Source organism: Triticum urartu, chromosome 4A, assembly GCF_056163025.1.
Source record: "Triticum urartu cultivar PI428250 chromosome 4A, HENAU_Tu73, whole genome shotgun sequence".
Taxonomy (NCBI): Eukaryota; Viridiplantae; Streptophyta; class Magnoliopsida; order Poales; family Poaceae; genus Triticum; species Triticum urartu.
The window spans coordinates 55,735,386-55,749,257 of record NC_141876.1 but is presented as its reverse complement, the minus strand read 5'-3'; the positions used below and the strand labels follow the sequence as shown (position 1 = coordinate 55,749,257).

At 42.0% G+C, this 13,872-nt stretch overlaps 1 long non-coding RNA gene across 1 annotated transcript; it reads right to left on the bottom strand.

Annotated features, from left to right (window-relative positions):
* Nucleotides 1-1,460: 1,460 nt before the first annotated feature.
* Nucleotides 1,461-7,024, bottom strand: LOC147974735 (uncharacterized). Its single transcript, XR_015601983.1, has 5 exons — nucleotides 5,954-7,024; nucleotides 4,859-5,093; nucleotides 4,104-4,168; nucleotides 3,569-3,614; nucleotides 1,461-2,162 (listed from the first exon to the last, which is right to left on the bottom strand). It is a non-coding gene; the product is annotated as an uncharacterized LOC147974735 (long non-coding RNA).
* Nucleotides 7,025-13,872: the final 6,848 nt, after the last annotated feature.

Below are 13,872 nucleotides of genomic sequence, written 5' to 3'. Positions count from 1 at the left end.
CATCCACGAGGGTGGGGGAGGGGGCACCCTACCCCCCTGGGCGCGCCCCCTGCCTCGTGGGCCCCTGGTGGCCCTTTGATGCCCATCTTTGACTATATGGAGTCTTTCGTCGAGGAAAAAAATCACAAGCAAGCTCACGGGACGAAACTCTGCCGCCACGAGGCGAAACCAATCTAGGGCTCTGGCGGAGCTGTTCTGATGGGGAAACTTCCCTCCGAGAGGGGGAAATCATCACCATCGTCATCGCCAACGATCCTCTCATCGGGAGGGGGTCAATCTCCATCAACATCTTCACCAGCACCATGTCATCTCAAACCCTAGTTCATCTCTTGTATCCAATCTTTGTATCCGAACCTCAGATTGGTACGGGTTGCTAGTCGTGTTGATTACTCCTTGTAGTTGATGCTAGTTGGTTTACTTGGTGGAAGATCATATGTTCAGATCCATTATGCATACTAGTAGAACGCTCGTGCGTTGCCACGGGCTTTTAATTTGTTTTTTCCGATTGCACCATTGAATACAAAGCATATCAAATTTTGCGTGCATAGATTTTTTCTGAATGCGCATATAATGTATATCATATTTCACATATATACAAAAGATAGTGTACGTGCAACAATCGAAAAATAATTGAAATTCAATTCACCCATAATGTAACTCGATGATGTATACATTGACAGCAATAATATAAATAAGCATATGTTACAAACTAAGATCTAATTGATGCGTTTAAGATATTCCCATTAAATATCAGAAATATTTTCTTTAGCTTCATTTGCATGATATTTCAGCAAGTATAATAAAAATTTATTTCTCAACTCATAAGCATCATGCACAAGCAATTTATATACATAATTTACATGAAAATGTAATCGAGTAAACATATACCTACAGATTTCTCATGCACTTCTGTAGTCTACTTTTTTTATATATAAATAAATCACTCAACATATTTTTCTTTCACCACCAACTATCTCCGCAACCCCAGTCCATGTTCACCACCCCTCCTCAATTAGTGACATATCTGGCTCCCACTCCCCCTCCATCAACACACACTTTTAATTTCTGACACAAAACGATGCACTTGTGCTAAATTTCACACTAAAGCTCTCTATCTCTCCTTTCTCTCTCTCTGATTGTAATATGGCAGTTTCCCTCTCTCCTTAATCCTCTCTTTCACACCCTACATATGTCCCTCGCTCCCCCACTCTATCTACCACCTTCCATCTCTCTCTCTCTCACACACACACACAAACACACACACACTTCTCCCTCCCCCTTTCCCTCTCTCACAACTCAAAACTTAATTTTGCTCAGCATAACATTCGGCGGCTATAGAATATCCTAGAATCTTAAATATTAAAGGGAAATCTTAGCCTTTGTAGGGGCTAAGACAACCTTTTGAACTTAATCCTGGCTCATTTACTCCACCACTGTAGAGCACACAAATTTATGGTTATACTCCATACAACAACAAATAAAGATTCAGAGGGTAAACTTTTTAATCCACTGCTACACTTGACATGAGCACCATGGCAACAGTTCTATAACACAACTTGTTCTTGCAAGCAAATAACTGTTAGCAATGGTTGCTCTTTGGCCAATTATAAACTTCAAGGTTCCCATTTCGTTCGTCCTCCCGTCCCGCCTCCCTATGTAACATGCCTCCTGGTACCTCATCTTCTTTGGATACTCCCATTTCGGTATTTTCCACTCTCCCACTTTTCCTTTTAGTGTACGTTGCGCACCCCACTGCCACTGGATGGCACCCCCGTCCAAGAGTACACCTTGTTGCCACCAGGCGACATCGCCATCCAGGAGTACACCAGCCGGTTCACGCCAGCCGTTGGCAAATAACAGATAGCATTGGCTGCTCTTCCGCCAATTATTATCTTCAAGGTTGCCATTCCGTTCGCCCTCCTGTCCTGCATCGTGGATACTCCCATTTCGGTATATTCCACCCTCCCACTTTTCCTTTTCTTGTACGTTGCCGCACCCCGCTGCCACCGGACAACACCCCCATCTAGGATTACACCCTGTTGCCACCAGGTGACATCACCATCCAAGAGTACACCAATTGGTCCATGCCAGCCAAGATCAAATCCTCGGCATCATTGCAGAAGAACTTCAGCTAGTGGCTCGCTGACAATCTCCCGCAAATCCTACAAGAGGTTAGGTACAGTTCACACATCCTTTTTCACATGTGCAATTAAGATCAGATATATTATCCATACAAGGTCCTCAGAGTTATTATATTTTTGGAAATGTTAACACCCACACGTGTGGGCATTTGCACATCGCCCACACGCCTCCATCACCACTCATTTTGTCACGTATGAATAGATGACATCAGCAGAATTTTTTTTGGTTTTCGGCTTAAAAATATTGTATCTCCTAAATAAAAAAGCGAACTAAAAATCCGTTTTCACCATTAAATCCGTCTCGACGAGATCTTCAAAACTAGACCCCATGTTGATATGTTTCGACGAATTTTTTTGCCAGAAGTTGCCACGATGTTTACAATGCAGTTGCCATAGGGCTTAAACTAAAGTTGCCATGTGGCAATTTTAGTTTGTAGATCATGGCAATTTTAGTATTTTGATGATGGCAACTCCAGTACTTTGACCATGAAAATTATTTTTTGTATGAACCATGGCAATTTTACGTGCATGTATCATGGCAATTTTAGTTTATGGTTCATGGCAAGTCTAGTTTCTTAATTTCCCGTTTTATAAATGTCAAAATTTACTTTTAAATGTAGAAGAAAATAGCCGAAACATATCATGGCAACTTCAGTGTAAACATCATGGCAATTCATATGCAATAGACATGGCAACTTTTAATCTAATTTTTTTTCATCAAAACATATCAACATGGGATCTAGTTTCGAAGATCTCATCGCGAGGGATTTAATGGTGAAAACGGATTTTCAATCGGATTTTCGTTTAAGAGATAAAACATTTTAAAAACTGAAAATCCAAAAAGATTCCTACATGCATGCATGCGATGATGTGGCAATCTGTTTACATTAGAGACGTGTGGTGCGTCTCCCTTCCTGCCACACGTGTGGCAGTTAGCACGACCCTATATTTTTCATGGTGCATAATGGATCAACCGCAGTTTGGACGTTGAGATCTCATCTCATTCCATCATGTTAGCAATATATTCTGGTGGTTCAATATTAACATTAACTATGTCAAACATGTACCTATGGAAGAATCAAGCACATCAGATAACATATTTTAATGAAACATTGCCAACATTTTTGTACCACAAAATCACTCTTCTTCCTCCATCCATTATTTTCTCTTCCTGAATCCAAGCAACTAAATATATACAGTATGCAAGAAACCAAAATCCCAGGAGAAATAAATCTTTTTGGTTCATGTGTTCTAGTCTAGAAATAATGCACATATAAAAAAAACCACAAAGCTAGAGGGATCAAAAAAAATTACGAGGCCAAGTAAAATAGCTCAAGTATGGTCCAACATGCAATTTATGACATCATGTTCTATGCCTCAATCCTCATATCACTCTTATCAAATGAAGACAAGGGCAAGGTACATACCTGTTCTTATGTTGCAGAGGAAAAATATATGACTCAATGTGCTTAGCTGCATAAAATTAATTTTTTTGTCAAGTAATGTCATCCAAATAATTATCTATACCAACAGATGATCATGGTAGCTAACAAACTTACGAGAGAAGTGATCAGTCTTATATAATAATAGCCACTAAGTTATAAAATAAAATTGCCAAAATGCAGCTTCGGATCAATTATGGTTAAAGACTCTGCAAAATGCGACTCTGCGATGATAAGCTTGTTTGATCTTACATGCATTCTCTTTTACACCACACATGGTAAGCTGCAAGGTACATTCCACCTCAATAGAATGGATATAAACTATATAAATTCAAAAGGTTTGTGCACTTCCGCATTGGCAAAAATCTTGCAAGGAATAAGCCACAAAACCATGAAATATATTACAGAAAAATATTCATAATTTCACATCTTAGAATTTAGAGATATGTAGGAGATAGGAACACATGCTTGTAGTGATTCAGCAAGAAATTTGAAAGTGAAAGCAAGATAAACAACTTACTGATGCACACAGAACACCGTGGAATTGAAATTTGGGTTGCCGCATTGCAATGGTCTGCTATGGTCCTGCAGTAATATGTGTAATAAAGCAAAATTAGAGTGTATCTTGGCATAGTATACTGAAATTAAATCTACCTTTCCTCCAATCTGATAAATAAATGCACGTAGGAAGAGAAGAATATCATGCAAGATATTTCTCAAGTATTTAGCACCATACCATATCAGCAATACAAGAGTGACAAAAATTCAGTGAAAATGTTAAGAACAGAAAAGCAGGTAGCTTGGCCGGACAACTTTGCTTTGTAATGAACACATGGAGTATTGAGAAAGGGTAGCAATACAAATATATTCTTGGACGACTGAACAATTAAAAAGATAAATGGTTACAGAAAAAACTGAAACATAAACACCAGATTTGCTTTGGACAACACATAGGAAGTAGCTGAACTCAAAGCTTAACATGGCATATATGTAGGATCACTTTTCATTTCAATATCAAGGATTTGGAGTTCTGTTGATGGTTAGCGATGAAAAGAATCATGATTTGTCTCCATATTTGGAGCTGGCTAGCAGTGGAACTGCCATGCTTACTTTATCATTGCCCATTGGATAAATTTGAGTAATTTTCCTGGGAGTCACTCTGCAACTAACATGTAAATTTTAAAATTCTGAATTCGACTGCACACATGCGACACACAATTGGACGGAATCAAATAGCTAAGGTGAGACCAGAAAAAGAAAATAGAGTTCATTGACCTGTTCTTCAGCGGCTGTGATGAACTACTCGACCAATTGAACGCATGACGAGAGGGCCACCGGGAGAACAGGGATGGCAACTGATGCCTTGGGTGCGTCGGGCACCAAGTAGCAGCGGCGTCGCAAGAACCTTTTCAGCCATGACTTCACCAGTAGCCATTACAACCTTGTACACAAGACCAAATGATCCATGGCCTAGAATCGTTGTGAAGTTTTTGGTAGCCTTCTATAGATCCTAGAACAACCAACACAGCAACATGGAGCAATCAGAAAATGTTACTTTGCTTCTGGCTACTCACACCAACACTAACATTCATAATAAGATCCTGGTATAAGTTGCATGCATGCATTTCTGGAGCTGCCATGAACGTACAAATTCTAATTGACACACGGAGAAACGACTATGACCTGACTTGCGTATCTTATCCTATCATTAGATCAAATGCATTAGACAGTCAAGCTGATATATTTCAACTTTACAATTCAATGATCATGTGATCTTAATACTACAACCAACGGAGGACTAGTTGCCATACTTGTAATGGTACTTCGGGATCCCAAAGACGGACAAGGGCTGGTCCCTGCCGTTGTTACCCCGCCCGCCCCAGAAGGCAACTTGCTTCCCCGCCGGCAGCAGGTTGTTGCCCCAGCAACTTTACAATTTTAGAATGCCAAGTGTACGTTTTCCACGTGTAGGTGTAGTAGCTAACAACTTTGAACCAAACTGAAAAAATAGTTAATGGAATCCTTTCTAACCTCACAATGCCTATGAATTTCAAGTATCCATCATTTAAACATCAGACACATTGTCCATGCAAAAAGAGGTGAAAAAATCAAATCTGAACTGAACTTGACAGAATTTAGAAGTTGTATAGCCGACAATGGACCATCATATACAACAAGATCTAGTAAGCAATGCAAGAGCACACACGTACAAAGTGGTGAACATGCCTGATTGGTACTTTAATTTAACACATCAAATCTTGGAGTTAGCTAGGTCTAGTTATGCATACAGAGTCTAACATCAAGTGGTTGAGTTAGCAATGTCTAGCACGAAGTTAGGCATGTGACCTTCATGGGAAGAACTGGACATACCAATTCATTTGCGAGGCCGGGCCAGACCAACCTGCTTCTTTCCCCCTCTGCGCTAGCTCCAAGATGCATGTCTCGTCCTGGTCGATTAACCGCGACCTCGACCACTTTGATTCGCTGATGCTCAGCACCGCTACCAAGACCCACGAGTCAGTCCTTGCTTGTGTCCATGCCTCCATGGTGAAGAAGAAGTCGCAGAATGCAGATCTTGGCCAACCCACCGACCACGCACACATGCGTTGGCGCGGCTCTCCGGGCGTGGCCCGACTTCTGCAGCCCGCTGAACCTTCCTCGTGCATGCCCGCACTTCCTCGGCCTCTGCTTGTTCCTGCGCCTCGCCGTAAACATCATCAGGTGTGTAACCTGCATACAGAAGAAAGATTGATAGGTTCATGTAAAACTAAGAACCATCAAATCTGATTCGAACACAAAAGAATAAGGGCAAGCTTATGCTATCCTGCCGAGCCACGACCGACACTACCCCTTGTCGTTTCGAGAGGACCAGGAGAGCACGAGCAGACCACCTCTGGACGAAGACCACCTCGTTAGCCGTGCATGGAGTCAAGGAAGGCCGAGCCAAGAATTGCGGGAGGTCACGACGATGTCAACAACGTCGTCCCACCGAAGATGGGGGTTGCTAGAACGCCCGTGCGAGAGATGAGAGGTGGATAACCGGATAAGAAACCAGGGGATCGGATCATGGGCAGATTCCTGATCAGATCATGGGCGGGATCAAGACGGGATGGAGGATATGGATTCAGGGGATGAGAGGGGTGGGGTGGGGATCACGAGAGCTTATCCATGTCTTGGGGCGGCCATCCATGCCGGGCGGCAGCAGCGAGGTGCCATCGTGGTGGTGACAGGCGACGTATTCTAGGCGCCGGCGGTGCCGGTGTTCTCGTGATCCATGACGGTCGCGTATGCCTAGATAGGCAGATCAGCGGCGGTACCGGCGGCTACGCTGCCCGGATCGGCTGATCAACGACGGCGAATCCGGCGAAGGCGGCAGCTGCGTATCCTCGGGAGAGGGGGAGGAGCGGATCGGGACCTCGCTCGGGATCGAGGGGCACGAGGAATCGCTCGTAGGTGCAAGCGTCTGGCTAATTCTCGTAGGTTTATTTTCGTAGTTTTTTTCAGAGCGAGTTTTTTCGATCAACCAGAGGGTTTAGCACTGGACATAGTGGGAGCATACCGATTTTTTTCCTGGTTCGAGGGCGGAGGGAGGAATCGAGGGGATGCGGGAGGTGGGATCGAGAACGAAAAAAATCCGTCTCTGGTGGGACGAAAATTGACCGACGTAGACTACCAACTGCTCCATTAGGAGTAAAGATTAATACCCCTCTGATTATGAACATGAATATGCTTTGTGAGTAGTTACGTTTGTTCCTAAGGACATGGGAGAAGTCTTGCTATAAGTAGTCATGTGAATTTGGTATTCGTTCGATATTTTGATGAGATGTATGTTGTCTTCTCTCTAGTGGTGTCATGTGAACGTCGACTACATGACACTTCACCATTGTTTGGGCCTAGAGGAGGGCATTGGGAAGTAATAAGTAGATGGCCCAATCATAAGCAATCTTAATTATGCTATATGGAGTCTTTCGTTGAGGGAAAAATCATAAGAAAGCTTTCGGGACGAGACTCGGCTGCCACGAGGCGGAACCTTGGCAGAACCAATCTAGGGCTCTGGCGAAGCTGTTTTGCCGGGGAAACTTTCCTCCGGGAGGGGGAAATTATCACCATCGTCATCACCAATGATCCTCTCATCGGGAGGGGGTCAATCTCCATCAACATCTTCACCAGCATCATCTCATCTCAAACCCTAGTTCATCTCTTGTATCCAACCTTTGTATCCAAACCTCAGATTGGTACTTGTGGGTTGCTAGTAGTGTTGATTACCCTTGTAGTTGATGCTAGTTGGTTTACTTGGTGGAAGATCATATGTTCAGATCCATTATGCATATTAATACCTCTTTGATTATGAACATGAATATGCTTTGTGAGTAGTTACGTTTGTTCCTGAGGACATGGGAGAAGTCTTGCTATTAGTAGTCATGTGAATTTGGTATTCGTTCGATATTTTGATGAGATGTTTGTTGTCATCCCTCTAGTGGTGTTATGTGAACGTCGACTACATGACACTTCACCACTGTTTGGGTCTAGAGGGAGGCATTGGAAAGTAATAAGTAGATGATGGGTTGTTAGAGTGACAGAAGCTTAAACCCTAGTTTATGCGTTGCTTCGTAAGGCGCTGATTTGGATTTATATGTTTCATGCTATGGTTAGGTTTACCTTAATACTTTTGTTGTAGTTGTGGATGCTTGCAATAGGGGTTAATCATAAGTGGGATACTTGTCCAAGTAAGGGCAGCACCCAAGCACCGGTCCACCCAGATATCAGATTATCAAAGTACCGAACGTGAATCATATGATCGTGATGAAAACTAGCTTGACGATAATTCCCATGTGTCCTCGGGAGCCCTTGTGGGTCATTGGTGCTTCACTTATATCTTTTTGAGCATGGTGTGCTTAGTATTTTGAAGAAATGCTCTCTTGCTTCACTTAGATTTATTTGAGAGTTAGTAAAGTTTTCAATAAATTCTCTCTTGCTTCACTTAAATTAATTTGAGAGAAAGAAATATTATGCTTATGATCTTCACTTATATTTGTTTGAGCTTGTCAAAAGCAACATATGAAAATTAGTCCCAAAGTGATAGATATCCAAGAAGGCTATAATAAAAACTTTCATGAAGATCACTGAAAAAAGAAACTTGATTCTTATTAATAGTTTTGAGATATGATGATGTGATATGTGATTCATCTTGATGAGTAATTATACTTTAGTAAGAATATTGGTGTTAAGGTTTGTGATTCCCTATGCAAGCACGAAAGTCAATAGTTATGCAGTGAAATTATATCCTACTTGTGGTGCATTATTCGGTGTTAGTTATGCTTAATGATCGCTTATGAGATTATTCGGTTCTTGGTTGGTCGCTTCCCAGTCTTTTGCTAGCCTTCATTTTGCACTAAGTATGATGACTACTTGTGCATCCAAAAACCTTTAAACCAGTTTTGCCACATGAGTCCACTATATCTACCTATATGCGGTATTCTTTTGCTGTTCTAAGCAAATTTGCATGTGCCATCTCTAATTTTCAAAAATAAACTTCTCTTTTGTGTGTTTGTTTCGTTCGTGGAGCGGTGAGGGGTGGCTAATTTTTTCCATGCTAGATGCGTTATTCTCAAGATGAGTGTTTATTCACTTGTCATTGCACGAGAGTAAGACAAAGGTATTAGGGATGCCCAGTCCCGAAATGAAAAAATGAATTTACTTTATGTTGTCAAATAATAAATTCCTTGGAAAGTGTTGGTATGGAGGGCAACCATGGATACGTCTAGCCATGGAAAGTGAAAGTATGGTGGAAAAAGGAATAAACTTTATTTTCTCTTTGGGAACCGCCTATGATATATCTAAGCATGGAAAGTATTGGGAACTCTAAGTCGTTTTCGTTGGTGGGATGGATACACGTCCCAAAATGTTTTTATCTCTAAGTTTTTTCCGCTTTGAGCTCTGACACATCCACAAATCCCTACTTCCCTCTGTGAAGGGCCTATCTTTTACTTTATGCAATTTTTATTTTGAATTTGAGTCTTCATCTTCTCTTATAAAAAGCACCAACTAGGAGGCAATATGATCGTACTTGAGTATTGGGTGTAACTAATATGCGAGTGTTTTTCATGAATGGGTCAATGGTTGAGCATGATGGGCTAAGGATAGCTTATTTTAGCGTTGATATTTTGTAAGACATGGTTGCTTATTGATATGCTTGAGTATTTAAATTATCATGTCAAACTAGACTATTTCTTTGAACAATATAAAAGTCCAAATGCCCATGCTATAAAGAAAGAAATATGATATGACATGTTAGGCAACATTCCACATCAAAAAATTTGTTTTTATCACTTCCCTACTTGAGGACGAGTAGGAGTTAAGCTTGGGGATGCTGATACGTCTCCAACGTATATATAATTTTTGATTGTTCCATGCTATTATATTATAAATCTTGGATGTTTTATAATCATTTTATAGTCATTTTATATCATTTTTTGGTACTAACCTATTGGCATAGTGCCAACTGCTAGTTGCTGTTTTTCCATGTTTTTTACATCGCAGAAAATCAATATCAAACGGAGTCCAAATGCCACGAAACTTTACCGAGAATTTTTATGGGCCAAAAGGAACACAATGGGCCCTGGCTGCGCCTGGGGGGGGGGTGCCCCGAGGGAGGCACAACCCACCAGGGCGCGCTAGGAGGCCCAGACGCGCCCTGGTGGGTTGTGCCCACCTCGGGTGCTCCCCGGACCACCTCTTTGCTCTATAAATACCCCAATATTTTGTAGGATCTAGAAGTAGATGTGTCTAGAGGGGGGTGATTAGACACTTTGTGCTAAAGTTGCAATTTTTAAGCTTTTTCGGTTTAAGTGGAGTTTAGGCACAAATTCAACACACACAATACATATCAAGCAAGCATGCAAAGAGTATATGAGCAGCGGAATGTAAAGCATGCAACTTGCAAGAATGTAAAGGGAAGGGTTTGGAGATTTCAAATGCAATTGGATACACGGATGTTTTTCCCGTGGTTCGGATAGGTGGTGCTATCCTACATCCACGTTGATGGAGACTTCAACCCACGAAGGGTAACGGTTGCGCGAGTCCACACAGGGCTCCATCCAAGGGCAACGGTTGCGCGAGCCCACGAAGGGCTCCACCCACGAAGGGTCCACGAAGAAGCAACCACCCACAAAGGGTCCACGAAGAAGCAACCTTGTCTATCCCACCATGGCCATCGCCCACGAAGGACTTGCCTCACTAGCGGTAGATCTTCACGAAGTAGGCGATCTCCTTGCCCTTACAAACTCCTTGGTTCAACTCCACAATCTTGTCGGAGGCCCCAAGTGACACCTAGCCAATCTAGGAGACACCACTCTCCAAGAAGTAACAAATGGTGTGTAGGTAATGAACTCCTTGCTCTTGTGCTTCAAATGATAGTCTCCCCAACACTCAACTCTCTCTCATAGGATTTGGATTTGGTGGAAAGAAGATTTGAGTGGAAAGCAACTTGGGAAGGCTAGAGATCAAGATTCATATGGTGGGAATGAAATTTCTTGATCTCAACACATGAGTAGGTGGTTTTCTCTCAGAACATATGAGTAGGAAAGGTGTGTGTGTTCTGATGGCTCTCTCATCAAATGAGAAGGAGGTGGAGGGGTATATATAGCCTCCACACAAAATCCAACCGTTACACAGTTTTCCAATCTCGGTGGGACCGAATAAATAAACTCGGTCTGACCGAAGTAGTAAACCTAGTGACCGTTAGGAATTTCGGTGGGACTGACATGCAACTCGGTAGGACCGATTTGGTTAGGGTATGGGCATAACGTAATCTCGGTGAGACCGATTACACAAACTCGGTGAGACCGAGTTTGGTAATTAGCTAACCAGAGAGTTGGTCAGGCAAACTCGGTGGGACCGATTTGCTCTTTCGGTGAGACCGAGTGGAACTCGGTGAGACCGAAAAGTTACAAAGGGGAAACACTGAGTTTACATTGCAATCTCGGTGGGACCGATTGCATATCTCGATGGGACCGAGAATATTGCAATAGATAACAGAGAGTTTGCAATCCCATCTCGGTGAGACCGAGATCCTTCTCGGTAGAACCGAATTGCTAGGGTTTGGCAGTGGCTAATGACAAGTGAAACTCGGTGGCGCCGAATGGGAAGAATCGGTGGGACCGAGTTTGGCTTAGAGTTTAGGTCATATGTGGATATGGGAAAGTGGTTGAGGGTTTTGGAGCATATCATTAAGCACATGAAGCAAGAGGCTCATTAAGCAACACCTCATCCCTCCTTGATAGTATTGGCTTTTCCTATGGACTCAATGTGATCTTGGATCACTAAAAATGTAAAATGAAGAGTCTTGAGCTTGAAGCTTTAGCCAATCCTTTGTCCTTAGCATCTAAGGAGTTTCCACAACCTTTAGTCCATGCCACTCCATTGTTGAACTTATCTGAAACATGCTAGATAGAAGTGTTAGTCCAACAAGAGATATGTTGTCATCAATTATCAAAACCACCTAGGGAGCACTTGTGCTTTCATATTTTCATAACCCTAGGGGAGTCGACGAAATATTCATCCAGCCGCCACAAAGTCCAGAACCACCAGATCCAATCTAGACACCATCTCGGATGGGGTTCACCACCTCCATTGGTGCCTCTCCGATGATGCGTGATTAGTTCTTTGTAGACCTTCGGGTCCATAGTTAGTAGCTAGATGGCTTCCTCTCTCTCTCTCTCTTGATTCTCAATACAATGGTCTCTTGGAGATCCATATGATGTAACTCTTTTTGCGGTGTGTTTGTTGGGATCGATGAACTTTGAGTTTATGACCAGATCTATCTTTTTATATCCATGAAAGTATTTAAGTCTCTTTGATCTCTTTTATGTATGATCTCTTCTAGCCTCGTATTTCTTCTCCGATATTTGGTTTTTGTTTGGCCAACTTGATCTATTTATCTTGCAATGGGAAGAGGTGCTTTGTAGTGGGTTCGATCATACGGTGCTTGATCCCAGTGACAGAAAGGGAACCGGCACGTATGTATCTGTAACATCCCAAATTTTCAATTTGGAATGTTATACATTAGGTCATCATGCACATCATGTTTTAATTTGCTTTTGGTTTTGATCCTAGAAAATCCTAAGCAACTCAAGGACCCACGGAGAGAGTTGGGGATTTCGTTATTTACATATTTGAGTTTTCTCAAATTATGTAAACAGGATCATTTGATTTTATTTATTTTATCATCAATTATTTATATTGCAAAAATATGAGAGAGGGAATAAAATGACTTTCCCAAAATATAGAAATATTGAGGATTTAATAAAAAATCAAATAAGATTTATTTCGGAGTTTTTCGGTATTTTATTTGATTTTAGGAAAAATGTGCGTTATTCAAAGTTGTAGTTTGGCCCAGATAAATGTTCACTTTATCGGGCTTGATTTTAGAAACCCGGGAAAATTTATTTCGTGATTTTTGGAGTCCGTTTAGTATTTCTTTTTATTTTTCTTCCGAGCGGAATTATTTAAAAAAAACGCGGAACCGACTATGGGCTGTACTCGGCCAGGACTTCGCCTGGCCCGGGCCTTTATAAGACGCGCCCGAGGCCCGAGCCGAGCCAGCCCACCACCGCCGCCCTAACCCTAGCCGCCGCCGCCGGAGTTGCACGCCGCCCGAGCCGCCGCCTCGACTTCCGTGCCGTTTAAAAATTTTTTCTGTTCGTCGTTTTTCTTTTCATCGGATTTTTCCACGGTTATTTTCTGATCGCGATTTCTGATCCGATTTTCGTTTTAGTATAACTTTTCACTCGTTTATCGGAATCAGGCGATTCAAGCGCCTGGAGTTTCGTCTCGAAACCCTCTTTCCGAATAACCAACTTAAACAAGTTTTTACTACTGTAAAATTTGCCTTAGATCTAGATTACTAGAACGAAGTTGTTTTCTTTCGCCGTTTGATTTCTTTTGCTTCGTTCGATTTGATTCTTTTTGCAAACCAGGGTTCTTAAGTTGAACTTTCTGGTTAGATCTTCTTTTTGAGTTTTTCCTGTGCATTAGATGAGTACTTATTGTATGCTTGTTTGTTTGTCTGCGATAGAATACCCGGAGTGCGCCACCTATTACTTTGAATCTCTAGGTTTCGCGGATCATCAGCAAGGCAAGTAACACTTTGATCATACCTTTTTCTACAACCCAGTTTTATTGCATTAGATCAATCCTCACACATTGCATGATTAGGATCTAATTAAATTGTGGGATGGGAAGTAGATGAGGTAGTACCTATTACCTGTTATTTATCAAACCTTTGGGAG